Below are 20,936 nucleotides of genomic sequence, written 5' to 3'. Positions count from 1 at the left end.
GAGCATTGCAATTTGCACTTTCTTATCATTTCCATGAAATGTCTCTTCCATCTACTTCCAGGCTGTGTTTATCTTCCACCATAAAGTGAGCCATTTTGGGGGTGGAGGCCAAAGTGGTGGAGTAGAAGGATGCTCGATACTCACCCTTTCCCACAAATGAACCAAGACTCACATCCACAGACTCACTCAGCTAACCAGAGATCCTGCAGAAATCTGGCAGAACATTGTCCACTTCAAAAGGTAAAGATGCATAAAATCTGGTAGGAGAAAAGGAAGAAAGAAAGAAGAAAAGGCAAAACAGAGTGGGACAGGTCCCTTGGGGAGGAAGCTGCAAAGATGGACTGGCACTCATTCACTCGGTCTCCCCTCTCCAACTGAGAGTTTGGCAGGATGGAGGGGGAGCCTCCAAGTCTTGGATCTTTACAGAGTATATGTTGACTGACAGAACTAAGTTAAACAGGCACAGACACCCAGCCCAAGATTCAGCCCCGAAGATGAGGGCTGGGTCATGCTGCCTGAACTGGGTGGTGATGGGGATGGCTGCACTGCGGCAGCCCAGCAGAATTGAGTGGGTTTTGAGCCATGGCTGTGGGTGCACAGGGCAGAACAACATGGGCCCTCCATAAAACAACAGGGCAGATGTGCCCTGTTGGGGGAAGGGTGCAATCCCCATCTCTGAAACTCCACAAAAGTTTCTAGGTAAAGAGAGCTGGGGCTCACACACAGCCACCATAGCCTCAGGTGCTTTGCACCCAGGCAGCAGTGGGGGCAAAACCTGCATCTACACCTAAGGACTTAGCAGCATCGAGGGCCAGACTGAGACTTGTCAACAGCATGAAGCAAATATGACCATTCTGTCCTGGTTCCTCAGAGAACTTGTCTGCCAAGACAAACAAGGAGGTGGATTTTGGCCCAGACCAGGTACAGGGCTGTTCCTCAGTCTTCCCTGAGCCCACTTCTGATTTGCAGACCTGAGGCAGAGCGCATACTGGCACAGAGCAGCAGAGCGATCGGCAACATGAGGGCGCGGGTGGCCCCTCAACTTTTGAGCTGGAATGCAGCCCCTGACCATGGTGCTGGGAGAGGGCGTGATGCACAATCCAGCCTGGTCAGTCTGCAACATCTGACTGCAGCATCGAGCAGGGCAGTGACAAGCCAGCCCACAGTAAAATGAGCTGAACTTGACCCAGTGTTGGGTGTAGGAGCGATCTGCTTGACAACATGCCCTGGGAGCAGCAAAGATGAGGGCTCCAATGGAGGGCCTCTGGAAACAGCAAGCTGAGCTTCCAAAACAGGATGAATATAGAAAGACTTCACATTAAAAGTACACAGTCTCCAGGAGGACACAACCACCATCTTGTTTTAATCTGTTTTTACCGGTTCCATTTTCTATTACCCTCTTAATTTTTATTTCTTAGGCAATTATATATACCCCCATTTCAATCCTTTGAAATTTTTTAAAATATTTTTATTATTATTATTTTTCAAAATTCTGCTTCAACTTGTTTTAATATTATTCAGTATACAACGTCTTCAAAGCTTTATCTCTCCCTTCTTTAAAATTCTTATTGTCTCTCTCTCTCTTTTCTATTTTCTAAGTTGTATTACTACCTAGGCATTAGGTAGATATTCTCATTTAGGACCACAGTAGATAACTGATACTCCATAAACCACAGTGCCAGAGAGGTAGAAGAAAGATGAAGAAACAGAGAAACCATTCCCAATTAAAAGCATAAGAGAAATCCCCTGAAAGAACGATCAGTGAAATAGACATCGATATCCTACTAGATGAAGATTTCAAAAATGGAGACATCTAAATACTGAAGGAAAGAAAATAGATAGTGTTTAGAGATACAAAATATGTCAAAAATGAAATGGAAGCTATAAAGAAGAGCCGAGTAGAATAGGTAAACCCATTGACTGAGATGAGGAATGATCTAAAGGGTTCACAATGCTGACTAGATAATGCGGAGTAACAAATTTGTGACTTAGAAGACAGGACAATAGAAAGCACCCAATCAGTAGGGTGACAAGAGAAACAATGAGAAACAAATGGAAAAAGCGTAAGGGACCTATGGGATAATAGAAAGCATGCAAAACTTAGCATAATAAAAGTCCCAGAAGGGAAAGAAAGATCAAGGTGGATTGCAAAAGTTTTTGTTGAAATCATGACTGAAAACTTTCGAAACTTAAAGAAGGAATCAGATATCCAATACAGGAAGCTCAGGGTGTCCCAAACAGGGAGAAGACAAATACACCCATAACAAGACATATAATTAAGGTGGCCAGAGTCAATGATAAAGATATGATCCTAAAGACAGCTAGAGAATAGCAAAGAGTGAGTTACAACGGAATCCCAATAAGGCTCCCAGCTGATTTCACTACACAAATACTACAGGACAGAAGACAGTGGCAAGATATATTTAAAGTCCTGAATGATAAAAATGTTATATCCTAGGATACTTTAACAGCAAGACTATCGTTTCTGGTAGAAGGAGACATAAAGTATTTTACAGACAAGAAAAAGCTTCAAAAGTTCAGCAAAACTAGACCCATGCAAAAAGAATTATTGAAATGTCTTCTTTAAAAAGAAAAGCAGCAGGATGCTACAGAAATGTGAAACTCACAGCTAGAAAGGTGATAACTCATGAATTACAAATAAAATAAACAGAAAATTTGAAAACAAGACATACAAAACATTGAGAGTGGGAGAGGGAGACAGGAAAATAGAGAATTTTTTTATCTTTCTTTTTAAAATGTTTTGTTATCGGTAGGATGGGTTTGAGATCATGTTACTATCCATTTAATAAAAGCAGTTATAGTAATGGTATAATGGACTTTTAAAAAAGGGTAACAAGTAGAAAAAAACTTATCAGGGAGTCACTAAACTAAAGAAAATTCATGACAATATAAAGGAAAATTACCAAACCTTAAAAGGAAGATGAAAGAAACAAAGAGGAAATACCAAATCAACTGCAAAGATAAGGTCAAATTGGCAATAAACATAAGCCTATCATCAACTAATGTAAATGTTATTGGACTAAACGCTCCAGTCGAAAATCATAGAGTGGCAGGATGGATAATAAAGCAAGAACCTTCAAATGCTGCATACAAGAGACCCACTTCAGAGAGAAGGACACATAAAAATTGAGAGTGAAAGGATGGAAAAGGGTATTCCATAAAATTTGAAAAGCCAAAAAGCAGGTGTTGCAGAACTGATTTCAGACAAAATAGTCTTTAAAATAAAGGCCATAAAGAAAATAAAGAAGGACGTTTTATAATGATTTAAGGAGTGATAGAATATGAGGATAGCACACTCGTTAATACATATGCACCAAATACAGGAGAACATAAGTACATAAAATAATTACTAACAGATTTAAAGTGGGATTCATATTTGGAGATTTCAACACTGCATTAACATCACTGGACAGATCATTGAGACAGAAAATAAATTAGGCAACAGAGAAGTTAAATAATACAATAGAATTATTAGACTTGGTGGATATTTTCAGAGCATTGCACCCCCCACAAAATAGGGTATACATTCTTTTCAAGTGCACGTGGAACATTTTCCAGGATTCATGATGGACATGGGCACAAAAGAAACCTCAGCAATTTTAAGAAGATAGAATTTACCTAAAGCATGTTTACTGAACACAATGCCATGAAGCTAGAAATCAACACAGAGAAACAAAGGCGAACAAATGGAAAACATGGGGATTAAAAAATATGTTATTAAAAAATAAATGGGTCAATGAAGAAATCAAAGCTGAAAAAATAAAGTTCCTTGAGACAAAAGAAAATGAAAACAAAACCCCACAAAGTTTATGGGACACAGCAAAAGCATTGCTGAGAGGGGTGTTTATAGTGATACAAGCCTTCCTCAAAAAAGAAGAACAACCAGAATTAAAGAATTTAACCCATCAACAGAATGAACTAGGAAAAGAAGAACAAAAACACCCAAAAGTCAGCGGAAGGAATGAAACCTAAAATATTGGGGAGGACATAAATAAAATAGAGATTAAAAAGACCATATGAAAATATCAACCAATTCAAAAGCTGGTTTTTCCAAAAAGTGAGAAAATCCAAAAAACCTCTGGCCAAACTCAAAAAGAAGAAAAGACAGGGAGCACAAATTACCAAGATAAGAAAGGAGTATGTAGAAAATACCATAAAAAATTAGAAATACAGAATATCTTATGAGAATATTATGAAAATTATATTGAACCAAAAGTATAACCTAGAGGAGTTGGACAAGTTTCTGGAAACATACTGTCCACCAAGACTGAATCAATATATAACTAACCCATGGAAAAAGCAGAGCACTAGAAATGAAATCAAAATAGCAATATAAAACCTCCCTACAAATAGCAGTTCAGGACTGGATGGATTCACTGAGGAATTCAACCAAACATAAAAGAAGAATTCATAACAGTCCTTCTCAAAATCCCCAGATGATTGAAAAGGAAGGAATACTCCCAAAGTCATTCTATGAAACCACAATCACCCTGATACCACAACCAGGCAAAGACACTACCAAAAAAGAGGATTATAGGCCAATATCACTGAAGAACCCAGACGCCAAAATCCTCACCAAATTAGTAGCAAATAGAATCCAACAACACAGAATAAAGATTATACACCATGACCAAGTAGGGATGATGCCAGTGACACAGGGGTGGTTCAACATATGCAAATCAATCAAAGTAATACAGCACATCAACAAGAGAAAGAACCAAAACCACATGATCATCTCAAAAGGTGCAGGACAAGCATTTGATAAAATTCAACACCAACGTATTATAAAATCTCTCACCAAAGTGGGCATAGAGGGAATATATCTCAGCATCTTGAAAGCTATAGATAACAAACCTACAGCAAGAATAGTACTCAATGGTGAGAAAGTCAAACCCGTCCCACTAAAATCTGGATCAAGACAAGGATGCACACAATCACGACTGCTACTCAAGATAGTCTTGGAAGTCCTAGCCACAGCAATCAAACAAGAGAGAGAAGTAATTGGGATGTAAATTGGAAGGAAGAGGTAAAAGTCTCAGTATATGCAGAGAATATCTTACTATATATAGAAAACCCTGCAAGATCTGGACAAAATTTACTACAGCTGATCAAAGAATTAAACAAGGTAGAAGGTTACAAGATTAAGGTTCAAATATCAGTGGCATTTCTTTACGCTAACGATTTAGATAATACTATAGAGCTATAGTCAACATGACAGCACTGTATTGGTAGAAAAACATACATATAGGTCAATGCAACAGAATAGGGAGCCCAGAAAAGAACCCACAATCGTTTGGTCAATTAATCTTCGACAAAGGAGGCAAGAATATACAATGGAATAAAGACAGTCTCTTCAGCAACTTGTGTTGGGAAAACTGGACAGCAGCATGTAATTCAATGAAGCTAGAAAACTCCCATGAAACTAGAGCACCATACAAAAAAATAAACTCAAAATAGATAAAGCACTTTAACATAAGACAAGATACAATAAACCTCCAGGAGGAAAATATAGGCAAAACGTTATCTGACATAAGTCTGGAAAATTTTCTCATAGAAGAAATAAAATCAAGAATAAACAAATAAGACTTAATGAAACTTACAAGCTTCTGAACAGTAAAGAAACTGAAAGTAAAACAAAAAGACAAACAACGGAATGGGAAAAAAATTTGCATATGAAACCGTCAAAGGCTTGATCTCCAGAGTATACAAGCAGATCATCCAACTGAATAAGAAAAAATAAACTACCTAATCCAAAATTGGACAGAAGACCTAAACAAGCAATTCTCCAAGGAAGACATACAAATGATCAAAAGGCACATCAGAAAATGCTCAATATCACTGATTATCAGAGAAATGCAAATCAAAACTGCAATGAGATATCACCTCACACCAATCAGAATGGCCATCATTCAAATATCCACAATTTGACAAATGCTGGAGAGGCTGTGGATTTAAGGGAACTGTCCTTCACTGCTGGTGGCAATGCAGGTTGGTGAATCCACTGTGGAAAACAGGATGGAGATTCCTCAAAAGCCTAGGAATAGTCATACCATGTAACCCAAGATTCCCGCTTCTGGGCATAAATCCAGAAGGAACCCTACTCATGTAGACACCTGCACCCCAATGTTCATAGCCAGCAATATTTACAATAGCCAAGACAAGGAAACAGCCTAAATGTCCATCAACAGTTGACTGGATAAAGAAGTTGTGGTATATTTATAGAATGGAATAGAAGTTATTCTTATAAACTGACAACATAATGCGATTTTCAGCAACATGGATGGTCCAGGAGAAAATCAGTCTAAGTGAAGTAAGCCAAAAAGAGATAGAAAAATACCATATGAGATGGCTCATGAGTGGAATCTAAAAACAAAACCAAACCAAACTAAAAATGCATAAATACAAAACAGAAATGCACTCGCAGGCAGAGAATACAAAGTTTAGGTTACCAAAGTTTGGGGTTGGTAAGAGATAAACTGGGAGGTCACAACTGTAGAATAGATAAACATGATTCTACTGTACAGCACAGGGAAATATATAAAAGATCTCACGGCAGCCCACAGTGGAAAAAATGGGACAACAAATGTATATATGTTAATTGTACCTAAAAAATTATGCTCTACATTGGAATTTGAGACAACTTTGTAAAATAAATAAAAATCAATTTAAAAAATATTAAAATAAAGAAAAAACATAATCCTAAATATTGCAAGTGTAAATATAAATTAGAGAGTAAAAACAACTATGCAAAAGCGTAATAAAACCAAAGATTTTGTTTTTTGTTTCTTTTTAAGATAAGCAATATCAAAAAACCTCTAGCCAGGTGAAACATGAAGAAAAGGGAGACGCTCCAAAAAAATAAATTCAGAAATAAATTTGTACAAATAACAATTGTTCCCTCAGATATACAAAAAAGGGATCATTTGGTCAACTCTTAAATGCCAATAAACTGGACAACTTAGAAGAAATAGACAAATGTCTAGAAATAGACAGGGATAAGGAGAAACAAATTATTTGAACAAACTGATTACAAGAAGAAAGATAGAATCTGCATTTAAAAAAATCTTGAAATATTAGGGCAGATATAAACAGCTCACGTGGAGAACTGTACAAAAATAAAAAGCAGAACTTATACTCTTCAAACTGTTCAAAAATAGTGAAGATGTGTGAAACTCCCAAATTAAATCTATGAAGCTTTCATTACCCTGAAAGCAAAGACAACAATCAAAATACAAGCAAAGAGAATTTCAAGCCAATATCTTTGATTGATATAGAAATAAAAGTCAAAAAATATTATTAGAAAACTAAATCCAGCAATACTTAAAGTGAAACATACAACATGATCAACTTTAATTCATTGCAGGGTCATAAGAGGGGTTGAAATTGCATGAAATCAATCAGTTGATTCACCACATTAACAAAAGCAAAAGGGAAAATGAAGTGGTCATCCCAATAAATCGATAAAAAGCATTTCACAAACTTCAACTTTTAGTCATTAAAACAGCAGCAACAACAACAACAAGAAAAACAGAATCAACAAAAACAGAAACCTCTTACCAAATTAGGATACAGGAAATATATCTCAACATAAATAAAGTCATTAATTACAGACAGACAACATAATATGCAAAAGTGAATAACTCAAAGCCAAATTAAGGAATAAATCAAGGATGCCCACTCTCACCATTTCTCTTAAACACATTATGGGAATTCCTACCAACAGTAATCGGACAAGAAAAAAAGTTATTCAAGTTAGATTGAATGAAGTAAAACTGTTATTATTTTAGATGACATGATAATCTATATAGAGAACCCTAAAGATTCTCCACACCAGAACAATTAAAACTAATAAAGACCTTTAGCAAAGTAGGATGATTCATGATTAATATACAAATACTGTCACATTTCTTTACACTAACAGTGAAATATCCCATAATTTTAATAATTCCATATGAAATCAGATCAAATGAAAAACCTATGAAAAATCCAAAATAATAAAATGAATAGGACACTGATAAATAAATTTGAAGATGATGCAAAGAAATGGAAAGGAATCTCAAGGTCTTAGTTTAGAGGAATTAATATTAAAATATACATACTACAAAAGATGTCTACAGATATAAAGTGATTCAGATCGACCTACAAGTTATTTTCCACAGAGCTTAAATCTGTCCTAAGATTTGTATGGAACAGCAAAAGAACCAGAACTGCAAAAGAAACAATGAGGAAAAAGAACAAAGTTGGAGGCATAACCCATATCCCTCCCAGATCTCAGACTATATTACAGAAACAGTAATCGAAACAGCACAATGCTGGAAAACAAGCAAACATCTATATCACTGGAAACGAACACAGAGGCAGAAATAAAACATCACACCTATGGTCAACTAAACTATGACAAAGGAACCAAAAATATACAATGCCGAAAGACAGTCTTCAGCAAGTGATGTTGAGAAAGATAGACAGCTACATGTAAATCAATGAAATTAGAACACTCCCTCACACTGTACAAATATAAACTAAAAATGCTTTAAGTATCTGAATCTAATGCATGACACAATAAATGTCCTGGAAACTAACATAGGCAAAACAAGACATAAATTGTAGCGAAATTTTCTTATGTCACACTACCAAGCTGAAAACAAAAAAAAGCAAAATAATCAAACAGATCCAAATTAAAGTTAAAAGCTTCTCTACACCAAAATAAACAGAATGAAAAGATAAAATTCCAAATTGGAGAAAACATTTGGAAACAGTGCAATCAAAAAGAGGCTAATTTCTAAAATACACACATCATTCATAAAACTCCATTTCAAAAATCTACAGCAACACAGCCAGAAAATGAGCAAAAGACAATTCCCTCAAGAAGACGCACAGACGACAAACAGGAGCATAAATACTTGCTCACATAGCTAATCATTATAAAAAGGCAAGACAAAAATATAATAATGTTTTAACTCACATTAGTGAGAAGGGCTGTCATCCAAATGTCTACAAATAATAAGTACTCGGGAGGTTGTGGAGAAAAAGGGACTCTCCAATGCTGTTGGTGGGATAAAAATAGGTGCAACCACTTTGGAAACAGTATGGAAGTTCCTTTAAATAATAAAAATAGCCCTATCATATGACACAGCAATCCCACTCCTGGGCATATAAAACATAAAACCTGAAAACAAAGAATCCTTGTGTAAAATATAAGAAGTACACTCTGACATTGGACTTAATTTGATTCTACATATGTCTCCTCTGGCAAGGGAAGCAGAAGCAAAACTAACAAAATATGATTGTATCACTCTAAACAGATTTACACTGCAGAAGAAATGAAAAATACAATGAAAAGTCAACCAACACAATGGGAGAAGTGATATTTTCCAATCAAGTGTTAATATGCAACTACATGGCAAAATCATACACCACCACAACATAAATGACCAAACAATCCAATTAAAAAAAATATACGCAGGAACTGGATAGATAGATCTGAATCAAATTTTTGTAGAAAACATACAGTTGACTAAATGACACATGAAAATATGTCCAGAGTTATAAATTATTAGGAAAGTCATAAGCCAAAAATGAGACAAGACCTCACACTTGTCAGAAGGCTCTCATCAAAAAGAAAATATATAGATGTTGGTGAGATTGTGGAGAAAAAGGAACACCATGGACACTGTTGATAGGAATGCAAAGTATTGATTACACTGCATATATACATAAAATTTTCTTCATCAGTTTTCTGTCAAGGGATGTTTGGTTTGTAGGCCCCTGTCTGCACTAGAGAATAAGCCCATGGGCTGAACTGATAAACAAGGTTTGAGGAATGTCACATATAAAGTCTGGGTAGCAAATGGTCTTCTCAATATATCAAGTATGATTGGCTGGATATCCTATTCTGGGTAAGATCCTCAGAGGAGGGCTACCTAAGACAGGCACAGCCATCTGAATAAGAAATGATCTACTTAATGAAGTTCCGTGATGAACTTTAAAACAATCCTTGATCATTTAACATCCTGTGCTTACTGCAGGAGCATGGGGACATAAATAGTTTAAGATTATTAACATTGTTATAATTTAGATGATATGTGAGGCACTGTGCATGTCCTATATAAACCCTTTTTCTAAGAATCACTAAACAGTGAACTGCTTCGCTTCTGTCCACACAGTGTTTGTGTATATATGATATCGTGCCACTGACAGGGTAAATTTAATTTGTTGAGAGTTTCTTAAATGGATGTTGCATTATATATAATGCTCTTTCTGCACCTATTGAGATGATTATGTGTGTTTCATTTCTCATTCTATTAGTGTGGCAGGTCACTTTTATTGATTTGAATATTTTGACTTATCCTTAAACCCAGGGATAAATCCCTTTACATATGTATGTGTATGATACATTAAATGTGTTGTTGAATTCATTTTCCTTGTGTTATGTTGAGATTTTGGCACATAGGTTCATCAGGGATAATGTTCTATATTTTGCATCTAATGTCCTTTTATATGCAAATAAAGATAGCATCATTAAACAACTTTGGAATCTTTCACCCCCTTCAAATTCTTGAAAGTTTTGGGGAAGAATTGGTGAAAAATTTTCTACAAATGTATGGCAGAATTCACCAGTAAAGTCATCTTGTAAACTTTTTCTAGTTTGGGAGGTTTGGATTACTGATTTACTCATACACACTTTTGATGTATTTAACTTTCTAATTTCTTCTTGATTCAGTGTTGGAAGACATATGTTTCTGGGGATCTGTCTTTTGTTCTAGGTCATTCAAATCGTTGGCTAGTGGTAATCTTTTATGATGCTATGCACCTCTACAACATCAGGAGTAATATCTTCTCTTTTATTTCTAATTATATTTGAGTCTTTATTTTCTTAGCCAATCAAAACATTTGTCCACTTTATGTTGAAATGAAACAGACTTAGGTATAATTTTTTTTATCTTTTCAATTGTTTCTCTTGTTATTTTCTTTGCTCCCATTCATTCAAATTTCTTCTTTATTCTTTATGTTTTCTCCTAGATTTTTGATGTGTAAAGTTATGTAGTGTGAATCTTTGTATTTCTTTTATTATTAAATATTATTTATTTACTTATTTATTTCTTTATTTACATATTTATTCATTTATTTATCATTGAATTATGCCATTAACAATGTGTCAATCTGTGGTGTATTGCACAGTGTCCCCGTACAAGCATATATTTCTGTGCCTCTTAAACGTTACTTCACGATATTTAACTTACTGCTCTGTGTCATACAAAAGAAATTTTGAAAACATCTATTTTTGTATATAGTGGATAAAATTTATAAATATACAGCTCCCAAATATATCCTCTACCAGTCACTTTCTGCAGTAAACATAAGATTATTAAGTAAATCTGCAAGTGTGTTTCAGTTTTGTAGATGAAATCATAGTGTTCACATCCAAATTTTTTTTTTAAGTTCTACATATATCATGTCATGTGTTATTTTTCTTTCTGTTTCTGGCTATCTTCAATTACAATGACACTTATTGGGCATCCATTTTGCTGCAAATGTCATTGTTTTATCATTTTTTATTGCAGAATATTATTCCATTGTGTAAATACAGCATAACTTCTGTATACTGTTATCTGTTGTTGGACAATTAGGTTGCTTCCATGTCGTGGCTGTTGTATATAGCACTGCTAAGAACATTGGGGTGCAGGTTTCTTTTTGAAATAAGGTTCCCTTTGATATATACCCAGAAGTGGGATTGCTGGATCATTTGTTAAGTTTATTTTTATACTTTAGAAGTATCCCCATCATGTTTTCCACAGTGACTGCACCAAACTACATTCCTACCATCAGTGTAGGAGGGATAACTTTCTCCAGAGCTTCCCCAGCATTTATTGTTTGTGGACTTTTGAATGATGGCCATTGTGACTATTGGGAAGTGATACTTCATTAGAGTTTTGAATTGTCCTTCTCTGATAATGATAGTGAGCAATTTTTTTCATATATCTGTGTGTCATTTGTATGTCTCTATTTGAGAATTGATTGTTTAGTTCTTCTGCCCATTTTCATATTGTGTTTCTTGCTTTTTTATGTATTATTATTATTAGGTTGTATGAACTCTTTATATTTTGGAAACTTAGCCTTTGTCAGTTGCATCAATTCAAAATATTTTCTTTAAAACTCTAGGTTGTCTTTTTGCTTTGTTTGTGGTTCCATTTGCTGTGCAAAAGCTTATAAGTTTAATTAGGTCCCATTTATTAATTTTGCTCTTATATCCCTTACCTGGGTAGTCTATTCTAGGAGATCATTGCTGAAATTTATGTCAGAGTGTTTTGCCTATATTTTCTCCTAGGAGATTTACTGTGTCTTGCCTTACCTTGTAGTCTTCAAGCCATTTTGAGTTTATTCTTGTGTATGGAGTGAATGATTTTTCTAGCTCCATTACTCTGATGCTGATATCCTGTTTTCCCAACACCTGTTGGTGAAGAGATGGTCTTTTCTCTGTCATATTCTTGGCTACTCTGTCAAAGATTACTTCAACATAGGCATTTAGATTTATTCCTAGGCTCTCTATTCTGTTCCATTGGTCCATATGCCTGTTTCTGTACCAATATCATGTCATTTTGATTATTGTAGCTTTACAATAGTGTATGGAGACCTGGTGGTTTATTCCTCCAGCCTCTTTCTTTTTCTTTAATATTTCTTTGGAAATTATGGATCTTTTATGACCCTATGTAAATCTTAGGATCATTTGTTACAGTCCCAAAAAGAAAAGTTTTGCATAATTTGATAGGAAATCCCATTAAGTCTGGGGATTGCCTTTGGATGTATGACCATTTTAACCATTTTGTTTCTTCCATTATGAGATCATTGGGTATCTTTTCAATTCTTTTTTGATTTTCTCAATCAAAGTTTTCTAGTTCTCCATGTATAATTCATTCACCTACATGGTCAGATTTATTCTTAAGCATTTTATAGTTTTGGGTGCAGTTATAAAAGTGGTTGTCTCTATAATTTGTTTTCCTGTTGATTCAAAGGTAGTGTAAAGAAATGTGTCGGAGCCAGCCGACAATCGATCAGGTCCAGAAACCTGTGCTGCAGGACTGAGAAAAGAAAGACAAGACAAAAGACAAGACTAAAAGGTGGGGCTGAGAGGGTCTCACTCTAGCCCGCAAGATGCTAGGTCAAGAGTGGACCTCGAGTTTATTTCCAGCAGTTAATTTATATGCTTTTAACCCATAGGCAACGGTATCATAGGCAACGGTATTGTTTTTATGATCTATTAACCATAGGCAACGGTATCGTAGGCAACGGTATTGTTTTTATGATCTATTAACAATGTGTACTAAAATCACTAACTTGTGTATTGTTACATGCATCATTATTGTTTATAGTTCTCATCAATCAAGACTAACCGTTCCCCAAGAGCCAACATCATTAATTACGGTTATTGTTCCTCTAGGCTAACATCGTGACTTGTGTATTGGTAACTCAGGTGATTGTTACTAAGATCACTAACTTGTGTGACTTGTGTATTAGTAACTCAGGTGATTGTTACTAAGATCACTAACTTGTGTGACTTGTATCTCTCTTTCCAGAAGCCCCTGTTCTTAATAACTCAATGGCACCTGAGAGCCTGACGCCCCGCACTCTGGGAGTTTAGGCCCAGTTTCTGTGCTCGGCAGCCCTCAGGTCATGAGTGGCCCCCCGCAGAAATGCAATTGGTTTTTTGTACATTACTCTGAGTACCTTGCCCAGTTCCATTTTTAGCCTAAGTTTTTTTTGTGAAGCTTTTACGGTTTTCTCCATATGGTGTCATGTCTGCCTATCATGACAACTTTACCTCTTCTTTTCCAGTCTGTATCCTTTTATTTCTGTTCCTAGCCTGATTGCTGTGACTAGGAATTTCAAGACTATATTGAATTGAAATTGTGAGAATGGGCAACCTTGTCTTGTCTCAGGTTTTTGTGAGAAGTGTTTCAGTTTTTCACCATTGAGTATTTTGCTGGCTATATGTTTGTCATAAATAGCTTTCATTATGTTGAGATATGGTCCCTCTATGCACACTGTGATAAGAATTTTATTGCAAATAGGTGTTAATTTTTATCAAATGCTTTCTCTGCATCTACTGAGGTGATCATGTGGTTTTTTGTCCTCTCTGTTATTGATATGGTTTATCACAATTTATTGATTGATTTGCATAAGTTTAACCACCCTTGTGTTCCTGGGATGAACCTAACTTGACCATGGTGTATGATCTTTTTTACATGTTGTTGGATTCTGTTTGTTAATACTATCTTAAGGGAATTTACATCTATGTTTATCAATGATATTGGCCTGTAGGTTTCTCTTGGGGTAGTGTCTTTGTCTGGTTTTGGTATCAGGTTGATGTTGGCCTCACGGTGTGAGGTTGGGTGTACTCTCTCCATATCAATCTTTTGGATGAGTTTGAGGAGGACTGGTATGGATTTTTCTTTGTATGTTTGGTCAAATTCCCCAATGAAGCTATTTGGGTCTGAATTTTTGTTTGCAGAATTTTTTTATTTTATTAATACTTCTATTCCATTTCTCGTAATCTGTATCTTCAAATGTTTAATTTGCTCTTGATGTAATACTGTTGGGCTGAATGTTTCCAAAATCTTGTCCATTTCTTCCTTGTTATCCACTTTGTTTCCATACAGTTGTTGATGGTATTCAGTTATGATACTATGCAAAATTGTTTTGCTCTTTTTAGTTTCTCCATTTTCATTTCTTATGTTATTTGTGTTCTCTCCATTTTCTTGTTGTTGAGACTGATCAGAGTTTTGTCAATTATGTTTACTATTTCAAAAAATAGTTTGATTGATTTTTTCTTTTTTTTAATGTGTATTTCAATTCTTTCTTCTTTGATCTTTCTAATTTCTCTCTTTCTGCTGACTTTTGGTTTTCTTTGCTCTTCTTTTCATGATTAGTTTACATAGAATGTTAGATTATTTATTTGAAATTGATTTTCTACATTGAGGAGGGCCTTGTCACTATGAACTTCCTTCTTAAGCATTCTTTTACTGTATTCCATAGACTTTGTGTAGTGTTTTGACATATTTCTCAAGATATTTTTTAATTTCTTCTTTTACTTCTTCATCTCCCCGACTTGTTATAGTACCATGGTGTTTAATTTATATGCTGTAATTTTTTCTCCCTTTTTATCTGTGAAGGATTACTAGTTTCATGCTATTATACTCAGAATAGTTGCTTGAAATAATTTTTATCTTCTTAAATTTGTTGAAGCTTCTTCTGTGCCTGTGTACATAATCTTTCCTAGAAAATATTCCATCTGAACTGGAAAAGAATGTATATTCTCTTTGGGGAGGAGTTCTGTTTTGAAAATATCAATGAACTCCAATTATTTTATCATATATTTTTGTATCTTGGTTTCCTTATTAATTTTCTGTCTGAAAGACAAGTCTATTGATGGTAATGGGGAGTTATATTCTCCGACTGTGATTGTGTTCCTATCCATTTCTCCCTTTTATCTATTAGTATTTGTTTATGTATTTAGGTTCTCCTATTTTGAGTGCATATATCTTAATGAGTTTAATAACTTCATATTTTATTGCTCCTTTAATCATTGTGTCATGTCCTTGTCTATCTTTCTCTGTGGCCTTTGTTGTAAAGTCTATTTTGTGTGAAGTCAGTACTGCTAGTCCTGCTTTCTTATCATGTCCCTTTGCATGGAATATACTTTTCCATCTTCTGAATTTCAATTAATCTGTGTTCCTTTTACTAAAGTGAGTCTCTTCTCTGCATCATAATGTAGAGTGTGTTATATTATCCCATCTGACAATATATATCTTTTGATTGAAGTGCTAAGTCCATTAATAATTGTGATAATTATTGATAGACTGGTGTTTATTTACATTTTGAACTTCATTTCCCAGTTGATTTGATATTTCCTTTTTGTTCATTTCTTTTTCTTTTTGTGGCTTGATAAGTTTTCTGTTATTATCTTGGTTTCTTTTTGGCTTTGTGACTTCATTGTAAGATTTTGAATTATGGTTACTCTGTTTTGTATGTATATTGACATATTACTATATCTTTTTATTTTAACTGATAGGAATAGAAATTCTAGCCCCTCCTATAGAGAACAGAAACAAGAAGAAAATTCTCTGTATTGTTCTGTTTCACTCTCTGACCCATAAAAATTTTGATGTCCTGTTTTACAACATCATGTTTATTCTATTGTAATACATTGTAGATATTGCCAGTCTAATTATGCCTTTCTCCTTTCCACAGCATCCTGCTTTTTGTTTCAGAGTAAATATTACATTATTTTTTTGTTGTTGCTAAATTCTTTTAGTATTTGCTTTTGTGGAAGTTATTTATCTCTCCTTCTAATCTAAAGGATATCCTTGCTTGATAAATTATCTTAGATTACAGGTTTCTTTCATTCAGGATTTTGAATACGTCTTGCCACTGCCTTCTGCCTGTTGTATTTGTGTAAGAAATGTGTTTACAAATATAATATATATAATTATATATATATGAATATAAAAATGAATTTAAGAAGTAAGGGGAAAATATATATGTTAAAAAATAGAAAATGCATTTTTCTGATGGTTAGTAATGTTGATTGGTTTCATGTGCTGTTGGTAACATTTCCCCCACTGTATATTCATTTTTTCTAATGGGCTAAATGATCATAACTGTCTGATTTCATTTTCAGGCATTATTTGTGTTCCATTATTCTGTTTGTTCTGTGCCACTACCATAATATTTTTATTACTGTAGCTTTGTATTATAGTTTTAAATTAGGGAAAGTGATACATCTTCTCTGTTCTTTGTCAAATATTTTGTGTTTATTGTTTGTTTTCTTTCTTTTCTTTTTTTTTAGTGACTTCAACTCTTTTGTGTTTAAATGTAAATTTTAGAATTATTTCTTGTAAGTGTCTGAAAATGCCTGTGGTATTTTGTTAGGCACTGAATTTAATTTGTGTATTTTCTTGGCTTATGCTGTCATTTAAACAATATATTTTCCTCATCAATGAACACAGTATGTCCTTTTATCTGTTTGCATTATCTTCAATTACTGTTATAAATATTTTATAGTTTTCTGAGTACATATCCTTTACCACCTTGTTTGGATATATTTGTTGATTTTTTTTTGTAATGCAACTGTAAATGATACAGTTCCCTCACTTTCTGTATCAGTTAGCTTTTTGTTAGTGTGTAGAAATGCAAGATTTCTGTATGTTAATTTTACATTCGGAAATTTTACCAAATGTATTGATAAGCCTTACTAGTTTTGTGGCACCATTTTTAGGATTTCTGTTTAAATTATGTCATCTGAATACAGATACTTTTACTCCTTTTCTTAATTACCTATATTTTACTTACTTTTATTTTGAATAGGTATGGCTAGAATTTCCAATACTATAATTAATAAAAGTGGTTAGAGTGAGCATTCTTGTCTTCTTCCTGCTCTTATTGGAGATTCTTTCAGCTATTAATCAGTGAGTGTCATGTTAGCTAAGTTCTTGTCATATAAGAACTTAGATTTGTTGAGGTATGTTTCCTCATGCCCACTTTGAGGAGAAATTTATTCATAAATAGATACTGATTTTGTCATAACATTTTATGGCTCTACTGTTGTGACCATATAAATTATATTCTTCCTGTTTTTAGTGTGGTGTTACATACTGATTAATTTGCGGGTATTGAATCACTTTGGCATCCCTGGAGTAAAATGGACTTAATCTTATTGTATAATCCTCTTAATGTATTGTTTGACTTGCTAACAATTTAATGATGATTTTTTCATCTATGCTTATTGGTAGTATGTAACCTGTAATCTTTGAGGTATTTGTTCCTGTTTTAGTAGTAGTGTGATACAGAAATTTGGGGTAGGAAGCCTCCCTTCCTCTCGAAATTTTTGGAATACACTGAGAAGTATAGGTGATAGCTCTTCTATAAATGTTTGGCAGAAATCATCTCTGAATCTTTCTAGGCCTGGAATTTTGTTTCATGGGAGATTTTGTTTAATTACTGATTCAAATTCATTAGTGATAATCTGTTCATATTTTCTTTTTCATTCCATTCTATAGATAAGTTCTTTCTTAGAAATTGTCCATTTCTTCTAGGGTTTCCATTTTACTAGCATATAATTTGCTGTATCATTATATGATGCTTTGTATTTCTTTGATATTAGCTGTAACTTCTCATTTATTTCAGAGCTTATTAATCTGTACCATCTTTTTTGCTCATGTGCCTGGTTAAAGATTATCAACATTATTTATCTTTCAAAATCCATTATTTAGTTTGATTAAATGTTTCTGTCTTTAATCTTTATTTTATTTAATTATGTTCTGAACTTTCAGCTGTCTTTCCTTCTACTAAAATGATTGTTTACTATTTTGCTACAACTTTTGTTTGTAAGAATATTTTTCAAGAGAGACATGTTTCTTATTTGTATAAGTGGGATTATTTTGCTATAAGCATCCCTATTAATACTGCTTTTGTTATAACCCATGGATTTTGTTTTTGTTGTCTTTTTTTCATATATTTTTTCTTTGATTTATACAGCAATCCAGTTGTTGTTAATAATGTATGATTTATCCTCCACAGTTTAGAATTTTTCTCAGGTTTTTTCTTTTAGCATATTCCTATTCACTCAGATTCCATTAGTTTCTTCTCAAAACAAGGAGAAAAATAATAAAATTTATACAAAAATCTGAAACACCCAAATTTTCTAAATTTATATTTAAAAATGAGCAATGCTGTGGGTATTATCCTCCCTGAATTTATAACATAACACAAAGATACAGTAATAAATGCATCAAAATATGGCACTTAAAGATACACATAGATAAATGGAACAAAATTAAGAGTCCTAAAATAAACCCTCACACATATGGTCAATTAGTCTAATATGAAGTATACAAGAGCATACAATGGAAAAAAAGCAGTCTCTTCAACAAGTAGTTCTGAGAAAACAGGACAGTACATGTAAAAGGAAGGTGTAAGAGCACTTCCTTCCATAGTATACAACATAAGATAAAAATGGATTGATTTCCTAAATGTAAAGCCCGAAATTGTACAATTTCAGACAAAGAAAAGCAGCAGAACTGACTTTGAGATAAATCATAGCAATGTTTATTTTTGATATGTCTCCAAATTAAAAAATAAAATGAAAAGTAACAATTACAGTTTTTAGTTTACTGAGGAAAAAATAGATGTACTATGCGATACAGGGATTCTACTTATTGTATATGTGTGAAGTGCAAAACCTTTTGCAGAGCAAAGGAAACCTTCAACAAGAGATATGATAACAGACAGAATAGAAGGAAAATTTTCACACAATTTAACCAACAAGACGTTAATATCCATATTACATATATATAATATTAGACTCAGTATTTAAAAAACAAACCTCCAACTTAAAAACAGTTGAAAGATGTTAATGGAAATTTTCAAAATAAGACTTGTGGATATTTTTCATGCACATACCAAGAAACATAATGTTCCTATCCATTTGGTAAACATAAATGAAAACCAGAATGAAATATAATCTCACAGCAACCAAAACGGCTATTAACAAAATGTCTACAAATGACAAACTTTAATAAGAAGGTTGAGAAGAGGGAGCCCAGGTACACTGTTGGTGGAAAAAAAAATGATGCATCCACTATTATAAAATTGTGGACAGTGCACAGAAAACTAGAAATAGAAGCATTATATGTTGCAGCAATTCCAGTTTTTGGTATAAATCTGAAAGAAATGAAAACATTAACTTAAAGATTTATTACCCACAATGTTCTTAACATTATCATTCATATTACCCAAGGAAAGATGTACAGTTCAACTGCCCATCAAAAGATGATTGGCTGAAGTAGTTGTGAGATATAGATAACATAATAAATAATTAGTCATTGTCATATTAAAAAATAAAATTCTGCCATTTGGAACAATATGACTGGACCCAGAGAGTGTTGCTTATAGGAAAATAAGTCATACGGAGAAAAACACTCTATGTTGTCACTTAAATGAGGAAAATAAAGATATAAGAGAAATAATCATAAAAAAAACAGGAACAGAATGACATATATATGTGTAGTGTACCAAGAAGTGGTTTCCTGTGGGGACAGAGAAGAAGGATGGAGAAGACAGAAATGTGCAAGCTACTAGTAATAAATTAGAGAAACAACAGGGCTATATTTACAGCGCAGAGAAATATTTTAATAATTTAATTGATTTTAAAGAGAGTATAGGGATATATTATAGTAAAATGTGCACGTAGGTGGGAAAAACGTTAAAAAATTAATCCCAGGAAAATCAAAATATTTTGTAATACTCTGATATTAAGGGAGGTGATTTATTCACTTTGTTTACTGTTTTCATAATGTCCTTAGTAGAATTTAAGCTTTTAATTGAAAAAGTATATACTTTAAAAGTGACATAAGTTTAAACAATTTTTGTCTCTACCCTTACATCTACAGTCAATAAAACGTTCACATCTCAACAAAAAAACACAACACAAAACAATACCCTGGAACGCATGTGAACAGGTAATGTTTAGTTGACTAAAACACACAAAAGAGGCTGAACTGAAGGAAGAGCAGAGTTGGTGTCTGCAACCAAGGCCCCCTGACTAGGTTGTATGTGTCATCAAGTTCAGAGAACCCAGTAGAAATGGTCTCAGTGGTTCACACAGCTTCAGCCTCCAACTGCACCAGTACTCATGGTCGCATGTAACTAGGAGGGAGCCACAATGGAGACAGAAATTCCATCCTTCAGACACTCAGACATTCATGACAGTGTCTCTACTCCCCATTCACAGTGGTGGAGACAAGATACCTTGCAACACTGGACATAGCAAAGGCACTTGCCTGATTCCAAATATCCACCTGTTTTTACACATTTCCTCAATGTGTACACTGAGTCTCAAGGGATATCAGATAAAAGGAAGG

The sequence above is a fragment of the Vicugna pacos genome, unplaced genomic scaffold (genome assembly GCF_048564905.1).
Source record: "Vicugna pacos unplaced genomic scaffold, VicPac4 scaffold_20, whole genome shotgun sequence".
In the NCBI taxonomy this organism is placed as follows: Eukaryota; Metazoa; Chordata; class Mammalia; order Artiodactyla; family Camelidae; genus Vicugna; species Vicugna pacos.
This window is presented reverse-complemented; position numbering follows the sequence as displayed.